Genomic DNA, 12,313 nt, shown 5'->3' with positions numbered 1-12,313 from the left:
GTGTGTGTGTGTGTGTGTGTGTGTGTGTGTGTGTGTGTGTGTGGAGAATGGGGGGAGGGAGAGAGAGACAAGAGAGTGAGTGAATAAAGTAAGTGTTTTTGAGTGGGTGTAGTGTGTGAGTGTGTATGTTGGTGTGAGTTTGAGTGTATGAGTGTACATTGTATGAGTGTGGATATGTACAAGTGTACATGTGTATATGAGTGTGTGTGTGTGTGCATGCACACACAGGAAAAAAGGAGAAAGCCTTGAGGGACCCCTCTTCTAGAAAATGTTGTTGTTATGGTTGGTACAGTGAAATCCCCTTGGTCTCCTCTCAAAGTAAGTTTTTTATTTGTTTTAGTTTATAGAAGTCAATGTATTGAGATGTTTGGTGGTAATAATGATGCAGCCACTTAAAAAATTCTTTGAACTTTTAAAAGCCCTTTGTGTTTTCCTAACAGTTACTCACTGAAGGGCTGGGATAGGAAAAATGCAGGCAGGCTGGTGCCTGCTTTTGAGTGCTTAAGTTTAAGCAATAGTGTACCTACAATTCAGCAAGCCACTTTTTCCCCCTCCTGGTGGTGGCAGCAAGAAGTTGGACAGGTTTCTGAGTTCTGAGTACATTTTGTCCTCTGATAAAATGAATGTTTTGTCTTCAGTCTTGTGTGTGTGTGTGTGTGTGTGTGTGTGTGTGTGTGTGTGTGTGTATGAAATGGATTGCTGTGCCCTGGTGGAAAGTGTTTGCCTATGTGAAACTGTGATCAGGACACAGTAGATCCTAGGGAGTCAAGGCCATTCCATTCTAACCAGCCCTTGATTCACTAGGAAGCACATCCATTACCACAGCTGTTCTTCTTCAGATGTCACTGGTCAATTCTGGGCTCTGGTGTGTTAAGATATGTGGTGGATGTTTCTGGCAGAGCTGCACTTGTGTTTGAAGAGTCTTAGAAACTGGGCCTGGTGGGCAAGTGTCCAAGAGATGGTATCTTTATAACATGTGCCGTCATCTTCGCTGTGTGGGAACTAATGGCTGCGTTTGAATAATTAGGTCTTTGCACCATAGCACAACAAAAGCAGGTATTGCTCCATTAAAGCCAACATAATTACTGTAGCTCACTTACTTAAAGCTCCTTTCATCCTCCTAGGACCTACAGTATTTGGGAAGGTCTGTACTCTAGTGTCTCTGGTACCGGCTGCTTGGGGTCAGGCTGCTCTCCATAGAAACAGAGTCATGTCATCAGAAATCACTGTTCCTCTCCTATCTGCAAACACTGGACAGAGGGCTACACTTGAATCAGCACTCAGAACACACAAGCCTCTGGTCATTTGTGAAATCAGTTCCTCCTACCAAGCTGTGAGCACAGACTTTGCCACATTTGCTTCTCTTTTGTAGACTCTGGAGCTAAGATCTACTGACCTCTCTGGACCTAGGTCCATTCATTTGTTAGTCACTATCCCCGCTCCATCTACCACCAGACTGACTGTAAAGATCAAATGAAGTCATGGGATATAAAAGTAATCTGCAAAGTATTAAAACATTGCAGCTTACATGGGGTGAGGCCTGTCTACTCTAACCTTGAAAGCTTTAGACTCATAATGAAGCCCTATAAGCGTTACTTCTAGGAAATTAGGTCACATGGTGTGATGGTTTGTATATGCTCGGTTCACCCTGGGCATGGCACTATTAGAAGGTTTGGCCTTGTTGGAGTAGGTGTGTCACTGTGGGTGTGGACTTTAAGACCCTTATCCTAGCTGCTTGGAAGCAAATATTCTGCTAGCAAACTTCAGATGAAGATGTAGAACTCTCAGCTCCAGCCAAACTGTGTCTGCCTGGATGCTGCCATGTTCCTGCCTTGATGATAATGGACTGAACCTCTGAACCTGAAAGCCAGCCTTAATTAAATATTGTCCTTGTAAGAGTTGCCTTGGTAATGGTGTCTGTTCACAACAGTAAAACCCTAAAAACAGAAGTTGGTACTGGAAGTCGGATATTTGATAGGCCTGTCCATGCTTTTGTTTGGAAGAATGTGGATTTTTTGACTTTGGAATGCTTTAAATAGGGTTTAATGGGGTATCCTAGTAGGAATATAGAAGACTTTATTATTGAGAGTGATTTGAATTGTGCGGTCCTGGCCCAAGATGTTTCAGTGGAGAAGAACTTCAGTGTGTGGCCTAGAGATGGGTTTTGTAGTATTTTGGTGAAGAATGTGGCTGCTTTTTGCCCTTGTCTGAAGAGTCTGCCTGAGACTAAGGTGAAGACTCAGATTAATTGAATTTACAAAGGAAGTCTCAAAAAAAAATCATCAAAGACTTTGTTCTCTGGTGAAGTCTCATGAAGAGTATTTTCTCAGCAAAACAAGCTAAAAAAGGAAAATTATAACACTTATGGTCCAAGTATTAGAGGGGCATCAGGAAGTGAAATGGAGCTGAATTCTGTGTTCAAGGATATTATACTGAATTAAGGGAGTAGTGATCTTGGGGCAAGATCCCACCCAGCTAAGTTTAGGTCCAGACATAGTAGTACAAGCCTTTAATCCCAGGAGACAAAGACAAAGCAGATCTGTGAGTTCAAGTCCAGCCTAGAACAAAGCAAGTTCTAGGTAAAGAAAAGCTTAAAGTCCAGGCTTTGTTGATTACACCTTTAATCTCAGTGCTTAAGATACATGCCTGCAGATCTCTGAGTTCAATATCAGTCTACAGAGCAAGTTCCAAGACAGCCAAGCTTAAGCAGTGCTAGGAGTGGAAAACAGAAAGCTGGTATTAATGTAATAGAACCAAGAAGGCCATGTTCCAGTCCAGCAAGCAGCAGAATTTTGCAGCTTTTTTTTTTTTTTTAACCATGGGATGATTACTAAGAACAGCAGCAGCAATGGAGTGGATCAACCTGAGCTTAGAGTGCTACAGAGGGCAGAGCTGGAAAAGTGATGACAGCCCTTTGGAAGAGCCCAGAAGATCATGTGTGGATCCCAGACACTGAAACAAGAAGATGTGACATTGAAGTTGCCTTGGAGATGCCATGATTTTCGAGATGCCAGAGCCATGGGAATGCCTGCTGAGAAATCCTGCTAACAGGGAGTGGAAACAGCCAAAGAGAAAGTAGTTTGTTGCAATCAACAAAGATGAAAAAAGTGTTGGAGATCTGAAGACCGCTTTGACATCAGACATGGAGATGGGGAGTTTGGAGTTTGCCCAGCTGGTTTCCTGTTTTGGTTTGGGGATTACAGCTAAGTGATTAGAAGAATCTCAGAGGAGACATTGTACTTTGGACTTTTAACATTATTGAGACTGCTATAGACTATGAAGACTTTTGAAGTTGGACCAAATGTATTTTGTATTATTCTATGTTTAGGTATGGCCCCCCAGACTCATATGTTTGAACAAGCCTATGGGGGACAGGGCGTGCAACATTACAGTTTGTATGTGTTCAGCTCACCCAGGGAGTGGCACTATTAGAAGGTTTGGCCTTGTTAGAGTAAGTGTGTCACTGTGGGTGTGAGCTTTAAGACCCTCGTCCTAGCTGCTTGGAAGCAAGTATTCTGCTAGCAGCCTTCAGAAGAAGATGTAGAACTCACAGCTCCAGCTGTACCATGCTGGCCAGGATGCTGCTATGTTCCTGCCTTGATGATAATGGATTGAACTTCTGAACCTGTAAGCCAGCACCAAATAAATATTGCCCTTACAGAGTTGCCTTGGTCATGGTGTCTGTTCACAGCAGTAAAATCCTACCTAAGACACATGATGACCAAGATGATCCTATAAAATAATTATCCTGTCTTACTAGAAATTCTGGCTTTATGAATTACATGATTAATATATTATTATTGTCATTATTAAATGGTATCTTTTCCTTATAGGAGTAAAAAAAGGAGTTTCTTTTTCCTAATCAGTGTAATTCTAGAAGCCCCTGTTGCATGGTGTTAATCATACTGAGGTAGTCAGTGCCTATACCTGCACATGCATAGGGTCATTAGAGCATACAATTTTTCCAACTCCTTAAAATCTGGAAAAATTATACCACATTGGTGGCAAAGACACACTAGTCCCAGAATTCACGGAAGGAAGGGGGAACTCTTTTGTTTCTTCTCAAATTTTATCGTAGGTTTGAAGAAGTGTTATAGAAGAAACAGAGCACCACTTCAAGGATGGATTAAGTCACTTTATAGAGGGAAGAAGAATGGATAAAAGATTATCCATAGAGGACTCATATGAGCCATAGTTTGGAATGTACCTGGAGATATCCAGCCTTTTACTGATTTACTAAGTCAGCTTATTATGCTGAGCCTGAGTCCCCTGCAATCCAGGTGAGAAGCCTTAATGTAGGCTAACGGGGCAGGAAAACCCTTTAAGACTTAGCATTCATCCATTTCTCTAGGTTGCAGACTACTTAGTACCTTCTGCCAAGCCTCAGTTCTACCTAGCCTACCTGATAGAGTCTTAATAGGGTGACATACATATCTTCTACCTCTAAGGAGGTAGAAGATATATCGACGTGTGTGAGGCCAAATGCTCAAATGTAATGGCTAAAGTGAGGTGAAAGAAGTAAAAACCCAGTGGCTTCTCAGAATGTCACCGGAGGTGGTGGCTAGGCCACCTTTCAGAAGCACCAGCCTGCTTTGACACCCTTTCCTAGATTGCAATACCACCTATATGTAAAATATGGTGACCTTCTGAAGAAGGGAAAACTGTCTCAGCCAAAGTCACTTTAATCATGCCATTTTATCACCAGTTGATTGGAGTACTAGGATCCTCTTCAGTTGAGAATGTGTGATCAGCAAGGAGTTTTGAAACCCTCACTGTTGTGCTATATAGTAAGACCTGAGAGAATCAGCTCATTCTCGAGGTGACGCCTTGGTCAGTTTCTGTGAAGCAGTCTTACTGTTACTTCCTAGTTGACTGTTGTAGCTTGTGGCATCATGTCTGGTACATACTTACAGCAAACTAAACTTCCTGTCATTTGTAGTATGTTCGGGGGTCTTCCTTTCAGAAAGCTAGGCTCTCTTGGATCAACTTACCCAGACACATAGTGCCTAAAGACAGACATCAAATTGGTTCTTCCTCCTGAAAAAGGAATGCATATTCCAGTTTTAGACACAGTAAAGTCTATGGTTGACCTCTTATACTTTCTCAGAAGTATTTCAAATTGTCCCAAGTGAACAGGAAGCTCCTTAAAACCATGTAGTTACGGATGGAGTAAAAACACTGAATCCTTTTGTTGATTCCATGTGCTATGTCACAGGTCTTCAGGGATGCATGGGGTGGGGCTCTGAGGAACAGATCTGACCCCTTGATTTATATTGTGTTCAAAGTCATGTCACATCAACTTTCCTGAGAATCAACATAGCCTGAACACAAGAACTCAACTGGGATCGAATGTGGAGTGATCTTTTCCATCCTGATTTGCTTTGGGATCCAAGCCTGCTCTGCTCTTCAGCAAATCCAGGCCATCTACTCTGTGTCAGGCCGCAGGGATCAGCAGTGAGTAGGGCTGGAGGTGTATCCATGGATTTCTTTTTGAGAGAAAATAGAAGAAGCAAATAGAAAATAAAGCAAGAGTGCCCACTAGATGACACAGAGCTCCAGAGATACCATGCCCTGTCCCCCTCGTTCAATACAACTGAAGTCTTCCGAACAAGAAGCCACCCTGATGAGGTTGTTCGATTTTACATTTATTTTTGAAAGCTTTGCTTGTTTGAGTGTTGTTTTGTACTTTCTCACAAAGCCAATGGGATACATACTAGACATTGGCCTAGGATCAAAGCCCTTTTTGGAAGGCAAGAGTCTATGATGTCATGAAAGAGAAGTATTCTCCCTGGTGACAAGGGGTTGCCTGGAGGCCTGCCAGCATATCCACTGTCACCCCTTCTTCAGCACAGTTATCTAACACATACTCATTCTCAGACCTCCAGCCTGCTCTACCCCCTCAGACACCCTGATTTTCTGCAGCCGCCTGTGTGTCATCAAAGCCTCCAGAACTGGAGACTCCACCAAGCCACTCCCTCCCTTGCATCTCCTCCCACTGCAAACCATAATCTTGCAGACAGACAATGAGGATAGGACAGCTATTCAGAAAATCGCGTGGCTGGGGAGGCTCAGGGCATGTCCTGACTGCACCTGCAGGTTTTCCTTTCCTGAGGCCGCTGGGCACTGGCTGTGCTGCACCTGCTGCGGGCCAGTGCCTGCCTCTCAGCACATACCTGGGACTTGGTACAGGCCCTGGCCTGCTTCACATCCTGCTGCTCCGTTCTACCTCCTGTGCCCTGCTAACAGCCTAGAGGCCAGCTTGTCTTACCAGCCACCTGATGTTTTCTAATTGTGTACCTAAAAAGGCATAGAAGAGCAGCAGCTTTTTGCCTCTTTCTCAATGCCACTTGCCATGGGTAGGACACTTCTTGCCATGATTCCATTTGCTTCAGTCAGTGTCCTTTCCTGATTATCATACATCACCCAGCAAATCAGTCTCATGTCGTGGGCTGGTGTTTGCTTATAGTGGACAGATCTTGAAAAGTGATAAGCCAGCTGAATAGGAATGTACAGCTTTAGAAGGATGCACATTTTCTATATAGACTACAGGGTATTGTTGCGCAAACTGCAGTTGCTGTCTACAGGTGAGTTTATTCAGAGATGGGGAAATGCTAAGAAATGAGTAGTCCTTATACCACTCCCATGTATGTACAAGGTAATATCAGAAGGCATACTAGTTCTCATTCTCTGAGTTTCTATATCATTGAATCATTAATGAGGCTTGCTTTTGATGGCATGCACTAGATTTTTTTTTTTTTGCATTCTAATCCTAGGTTTTATTCAACACAGTCCTTTCACTCTATACAAGTACAAACACAACCTTATCTAAAATGCTTCAAAGTTATAAAACTCAAAACAAATTTTATAGTACAGACTGTACACTAAAAGCAAGAAGGGGGCAATGTACACATTGCCAAGGTTAACCTGCAACATCACCGTGAATGGCAGGTGACAATGGGGGTGGGGTAGGTTTCATGAGGACCCTGTAGAACTGGCTCAACAATTCTAGGAAGCAACAGAGACACGGGGACAGAAAAGATAACCATTTGTGGAGGAATCCTTCAAAGGTTTTAACCCTATAAGTTGAGGAGTACTCAGCAGGGGACATGGGCAGGCCTAACAGAACAGCTTGGTCCTTTCCACACGTGTGGCACAGCAAAAGGGCTTGACCATGTTGTCTAACTGGTTCTGGGTCATCTGTGGAAAGAAAACGGTGTACCACCATAGGTTCCAGTTGGCTCTGCTACCAGACTATCAAGAACTGAAGGGGTTGAACTTGCTAGCCAGAAAATTCCAGGGTACCTCTATGGGCACAGTCCTGAATCAACAGTACCTCTACAAGCCAGAAACCCTCCTGCAGAGGAAATATCTCAACTGCTGTCTTCAAAGCCTACCAGGTAAGGGATATTTTCCCTACAGATCCTCATTTGGCTAGAGAAAAGGACAAAACTGAGTCTGGGGAACATAAGTTACAGAGGTACGAATCGATGTCCCTCCTTATCAGGAGGCATTGGAGCTGGATCGGCTCCTGTGGTGGCAAGCGGCCAGATCAAGACCTCCTTTACACAGGGGACCTGTGTCTTGGGGGATCGAGACCTACTCCTCATCTGTGAGGGTGACCTTGCCACATGGGAGATGGTGGAAGCATTCTCCTGGGAGGGCTAAATAGCCGCGGCTAGGGTGCCAACACAGCAGTAGCAGTGATCTCTTGGCCATCAATTTGTTCTCCATTCATTTGTTTCAGTGCCTTCTCTACTTCATCTGGATTCTCAAATTCTACATATGCATAGCCTTTGGATAGAAGAGGATGTATCTTTTCTACAGGCATGTCAATCATTTAAATTTTCCCCTAAGTAGAAAATATTTCCATGATATGATCCTTGCTCACATTCCTGATGAGCATCCCAGTGTGCACTTTGGTAGGTTTAGGTGGAGGGCTCTGCCTTTTCCTCTCTTTTTCATCTCTTTTAGGTGGTTTGGATTTGGATCTGGAACGCTGCCAGTTGTTATGTCTGTGCCAAGAAGTGCTTGGGGAGGCAGAAGAGCTGCTAGAACTGGAGCTTCGGGATGTGTTGGAGCTTCCTGAGCTGCTGGATGCAGAGGACAAGCTAGAGTCACTGCTGGAGCCTGTGCTGGTGCTGGAGCCCAAGCTGGAGGTTGAGTTGGACCTAGACCTGGTGCTACTGCTTCTGCTTGAAGCACTGCATCTCTTCCCAGTCTTATCTCTGCCACGATCCTTCTCACTTGACTCTTTAGTGGCCCCTTTATCTTTGCATCGATCCTTGGACTTCTCATCAGATTGGTCCTTGCATTTGGTAGGAGGAGCCCTAGTGCTGGACTTTTTATTATTCTCTTTGACACCTAGCAAGCTCTTCTTTTTCACTCCTGATAAATCCATTCTCCCCTTCTTCAAGGCAGCAATGTCAGCTTCACTTATCTGAACTCTCACTTCTAACTTGAATCTGAGAAACGATCCCTAATGGATTGCAATTTACGCCAAAGAGCAGCATCTTCCCAAGGCCGCCACCTCCTCCTATTCTTCTCAGACCCGGATGCAGGATGCAACTCTTGGCGTGCACTAAATTTGTTCCTGTGATTTGTCAGTCAGCACTCAGCAATAAAAAAAGTTCTACCATGAATGATGGGACAGGTGTCACTAACTTTCCTGACCAATAGTAATGTGCATATTAGGAATATTTTTGTGGCAGCAGCCTTGAACCTTCCCTGGTAGGCATTCATGTTTCCCCAGAAGTCTGAAGAAGGTCATACCTGCTGCACAGGTGATTGGCTCTTATGTTTACTTATCCATTCCAATGAACTTTGGCACTGCAAAGAGGGAAGATAGATGGCAAGCATTTCCTATCTGAAGGGGAAGAGGCAGGACTGTATCCTTCCATATTCAAATGCCCTTTCACCTAACAAGCCCTTGGGAAGGGGACTCTGTGCCAATAGCTGGAGTCATCTAATTGGGTCAGAGTGGGGTAAGAAGAGAAAGATGGAGGCAGAATAAACAAAAGGCAATGTGTATTAGAGAGGGGAAAATTTTCCTGATGGACTAAATGACAGCCTTAGGTAGACAGCAAGCCACAAATTACGGAGTCAGAGAGAGCTGTCCTGTTCTGTAGGCTGGAGGCAAATGCATGCGGATGTAGTGATGTGTTGAGGGGATTTGTGTATGTCTTGAGCATTCCCTGTTGTAGCTCCCAAGGTTCCTATGCAGAATTCCACAATTAGGAATGCACGTGTCAGTAAGAGGCATTACAGGACTTCTGTCCACCTGATGGACATATTTGGTTGAATCAAATAGTTTTCAACTTTCCTCATTCTGTGACCTTTTATACAGTTCTGCATGTTGTAGTGACCCCAAACAAAATTATTTTGTTGTTACTTCCAAACTGTAATTTTGCTCTCCTGGCCGCTTGTTAGCTGAGAAGTATCCGAAAGAAGGTGAAGCCCCAAACAACTGTTGCATTCACTGCCCTTCTAGAGAATGGCACTTGGCTCTGTGTCACAGAGACAGAGCACACAGGGATACTGCTGTGGTCTAGAAGACCCTGCTTCTTTCCTGCCAGAGGTGTCCTTTCCTTAAGGAAAGCTCAGTGTTCTCTTTACTGTGGGTCTAGCCATACCCAAGCAGGGCAGATTCACAGTGGCCTCTCTTCTCTCAGTATTAAATGATCTTTCTCATGCTCATCTGTCCTCTCTCCTGCTCACACTCATTTCTCATGATTATACCCATAAAAGCATAACTCTGTGTCTATGTGGTCTACAGGGATTAGCTGTGGTTCTACAACAGATCTCCTTCCGTAAAGGTTTGCAACAGCCATCTTAGTGTGACTGCAGAGAGGTTATGTGGCCTGGCACAGGAGTTCACTTCCCATTCACAACCCTTTTCATCTGAAAATTATTTAGAAATTAAATTTTATAAATGTTATAAAACATACATGGAATCAAATCTGTACTGGTAAATCATAAATTTATTTTTAAAATAGTTTATTGGCACATATGTAGTTTTGTCCTTTATAAACAATGAAGGCAGATGTATTTAATACTGATATGGAGAAGCTTACTTGTCTTTACATAAGGAATGGTGGCTGAATACCTTCACTGTTTTTGGAGTTGACCTACATTTTCATTTTTATAATCATCAATGCCAAGCATACATCTTTGCATTCATACATGCATACTTGCATACATACATAGTATAAAGGATGGTAGAAGCATATTTAGGACTATTTCAGAAGTTGTTGACAATTCTGTCTTAATCCCAATCTCAAATTCATTTGATATTTTTATGAAATTCAAATCAACAATACAAATAGAAGTTTTAAAATGGAATGTTGTAGCACAATATATTCCAGAGATATCCTAACTTGATACCTATACACAGAGGAATGATGTGAAAAGTATTTCATGTCTTTGTCTTAATTAAACCACATGCTTCTGTAAGAGCTGAGATGTTGGTGTATGTAGTAAAAACTGTTGCAATCCCTAATACTTAATGATCTCCAAGTGAAGATGAGGTTATTCAAGAAATGTCCAGGGTCATTGTGCAATTTGAGGATATACACTAAGCAAGCATGCTGGGAAAGGAAGAGTAGCAGCAAAGGTTGCACTAGAGCTGTGTGGCACAAGGCTGAGCCTTTCTGAAAGGTCTGAACATACTGCAGGTATAACTAATGAATTTCACTGTTGCTAAATTTTTAGTAGCCCACTGTTCAGTTACATGACACCATACATGATGTGACACTAAATTTAAGAAGCTGTGGTCTAATAGACTTAGCTTGCACTTTCCCACCTTGGATCTCCATAGTCAATATTCACCAGCTTCCCTGCTGCACTCATAAATGGTTGTAGGGGGCCCATGTAGGATGTAGTCATAACCTAGACACTTATTTGCCACCCTTGTTCTCCAGTTCATATTATCTAGCTTCCACATAGGGTCAATTTGCCCATCCTCTTCTATGAGGTGTCGAGGAAGTCCAGCAAGATGATAAAAAGACTACGTAAATAAATCTCTCTTCATTTGGAAGAGATGAAAGCAGTTGTAGCAACAGATGGTACAAGAACAGAGAATTCTCAGAGGAGAAGGGTTCACTAAATGTAAAGGTGGGTTTGCTGCATCTGTGCATGCATGGATATGTACACATCACACACATCACAGACGTATATACACTGAAGAGAAGTGGGAAAAGAAGAGGTGGGTAAAGCATCCACAACTTAAATTAAGAGCAGATATTAAAATGCTCAAAAGCACACAGCATTTTAGCTAAGTGCCTAGTAACAGGTGGAGAAAAAAATTTTTTTCACAACAACCTGTGTGTGCCTGGCACATGAATTTCATAAAAACACAACTGAGAGAATATTGATTTGACATGGCTGTGAATCCTCTGAACAGTGGACCATTATGTTCTGAGTTGAGTACTTTTGTGGTGAAGATATTCGTGCAACATCTAATAAGGAATGCCTTAATCACCTACTCAGGAAGGCAAAACTCCACCTGTCTTGGCTTCCTTCAGGCATGCCCAAGGAGGGTGATGATTCATGGAGTAAGGAATCCAGTTCTGTTCAGGAGCTGAAGGTGGGCCAGCACCTGGTGGCCCTCTGCTGTTGGAGAGTTCTAAGAGAGGGCCAAGCTAGTTGCTGAAATCATAGCCATTCTTGGTAATGTGATGCTGAATAGGAAGATATGCCAAAATAAAAAATGTGCCAAAGCACACAGATCTTTACATAAGAAAGATCTGCACATAATAATCATGGAAACTAGTGTTTACTGAGCGTCTTCTATGTAGTAGGCACATTTGTAAAATGTGTTTTTTTAATGTATCACTTAAAATTTCCTTACCATGACTTTATTTTGATGACAGCCCCAATTCCATACCAAACAATGCAGCTGTGTAAAGCAAGGTGTTAGGTGCACAAGGCACCTTAGTGCTATGATCTCACGTGGGTGCTGACCTATGAATAAAGGCTGTAGGTTGGGGTGAAGTTGATCAGGTGCTGTTGGAGGAGAAACTGAGCTCCTAGAATGTTGCTATGGAGGTCTTGTTTAGATCTCATCATGAGGATTAAGTTCAAAGCATGGCCAAATTTCAAGCTCCTGGCATAGGAGGCAACTCTAGCTTGAGGGGAACTGAAGCTAGACTATACCTAGTCCAGCTACAGTCTAGAGCAATTCTTCCATCTTTGGTTCCTTGTGACCAGATCTCTCTCTTCCTCCCCCCTCCCTCCCTCCCTCCCTCCCTCTCTTCTCTCCTTTCTCCTTTCTCTTCTCTCCCCTCTCCTCTCTCTCTCTCTCCCTCCCTTCCTCTCT

General features: G+C 43.1%; 1 protein-coding gene and 1 pseudogene across 2 annotated transcripts in view; both read right to left on the bottom strand.

Moving 5' to 3' along the window:
• Positions 1 to 4,666: 4,666 nt before the first annotated feature.
• The window catches only part of Efcab1 (EF-hand calcium binding domain 1), a 26,670-nt gene continuing 19,023 nt past the window's right edge, over positions 4,667 to 12,313 (bottom strand). For both annotated transcript variants that reach the window (XR_004116666.1, XR_004116667.1), the window contains exon 7: positions 4,667 to 5,037. The gene's annotated coding sequence lies outside the window, so the exon portion shown is untranslated. The remainder of the gene's footprint in view (positions 5,038 to 12,313) is intronic.
• Positions 7,501 to 8,583, bottom strand: LOC116085617 (annotated as a pseudogene).

Source organism: Mastomys coucha, unplaced genomic scaffold, assembly GCF_008632895.1.
Source record: "Mastomys coucha isolate ucsf_1 unplaced genomic scaffold, UCSF_Mcou_1 pScaffold12, whole genome shotgun sequence".
In the NCBI taxonomy this organism is placed as follows: domain Eukaryota; kingdom Metazoa; phylum Chordata; class Mammalia; order Rodentia; family Muridae; genus Mastomys; species Mastomys coucha.
The sequence above is the reverse complement of the archived record's forward strand: the minus strand, read 5'-3'. Positions and strand labels throughout refer to the sequence as shown.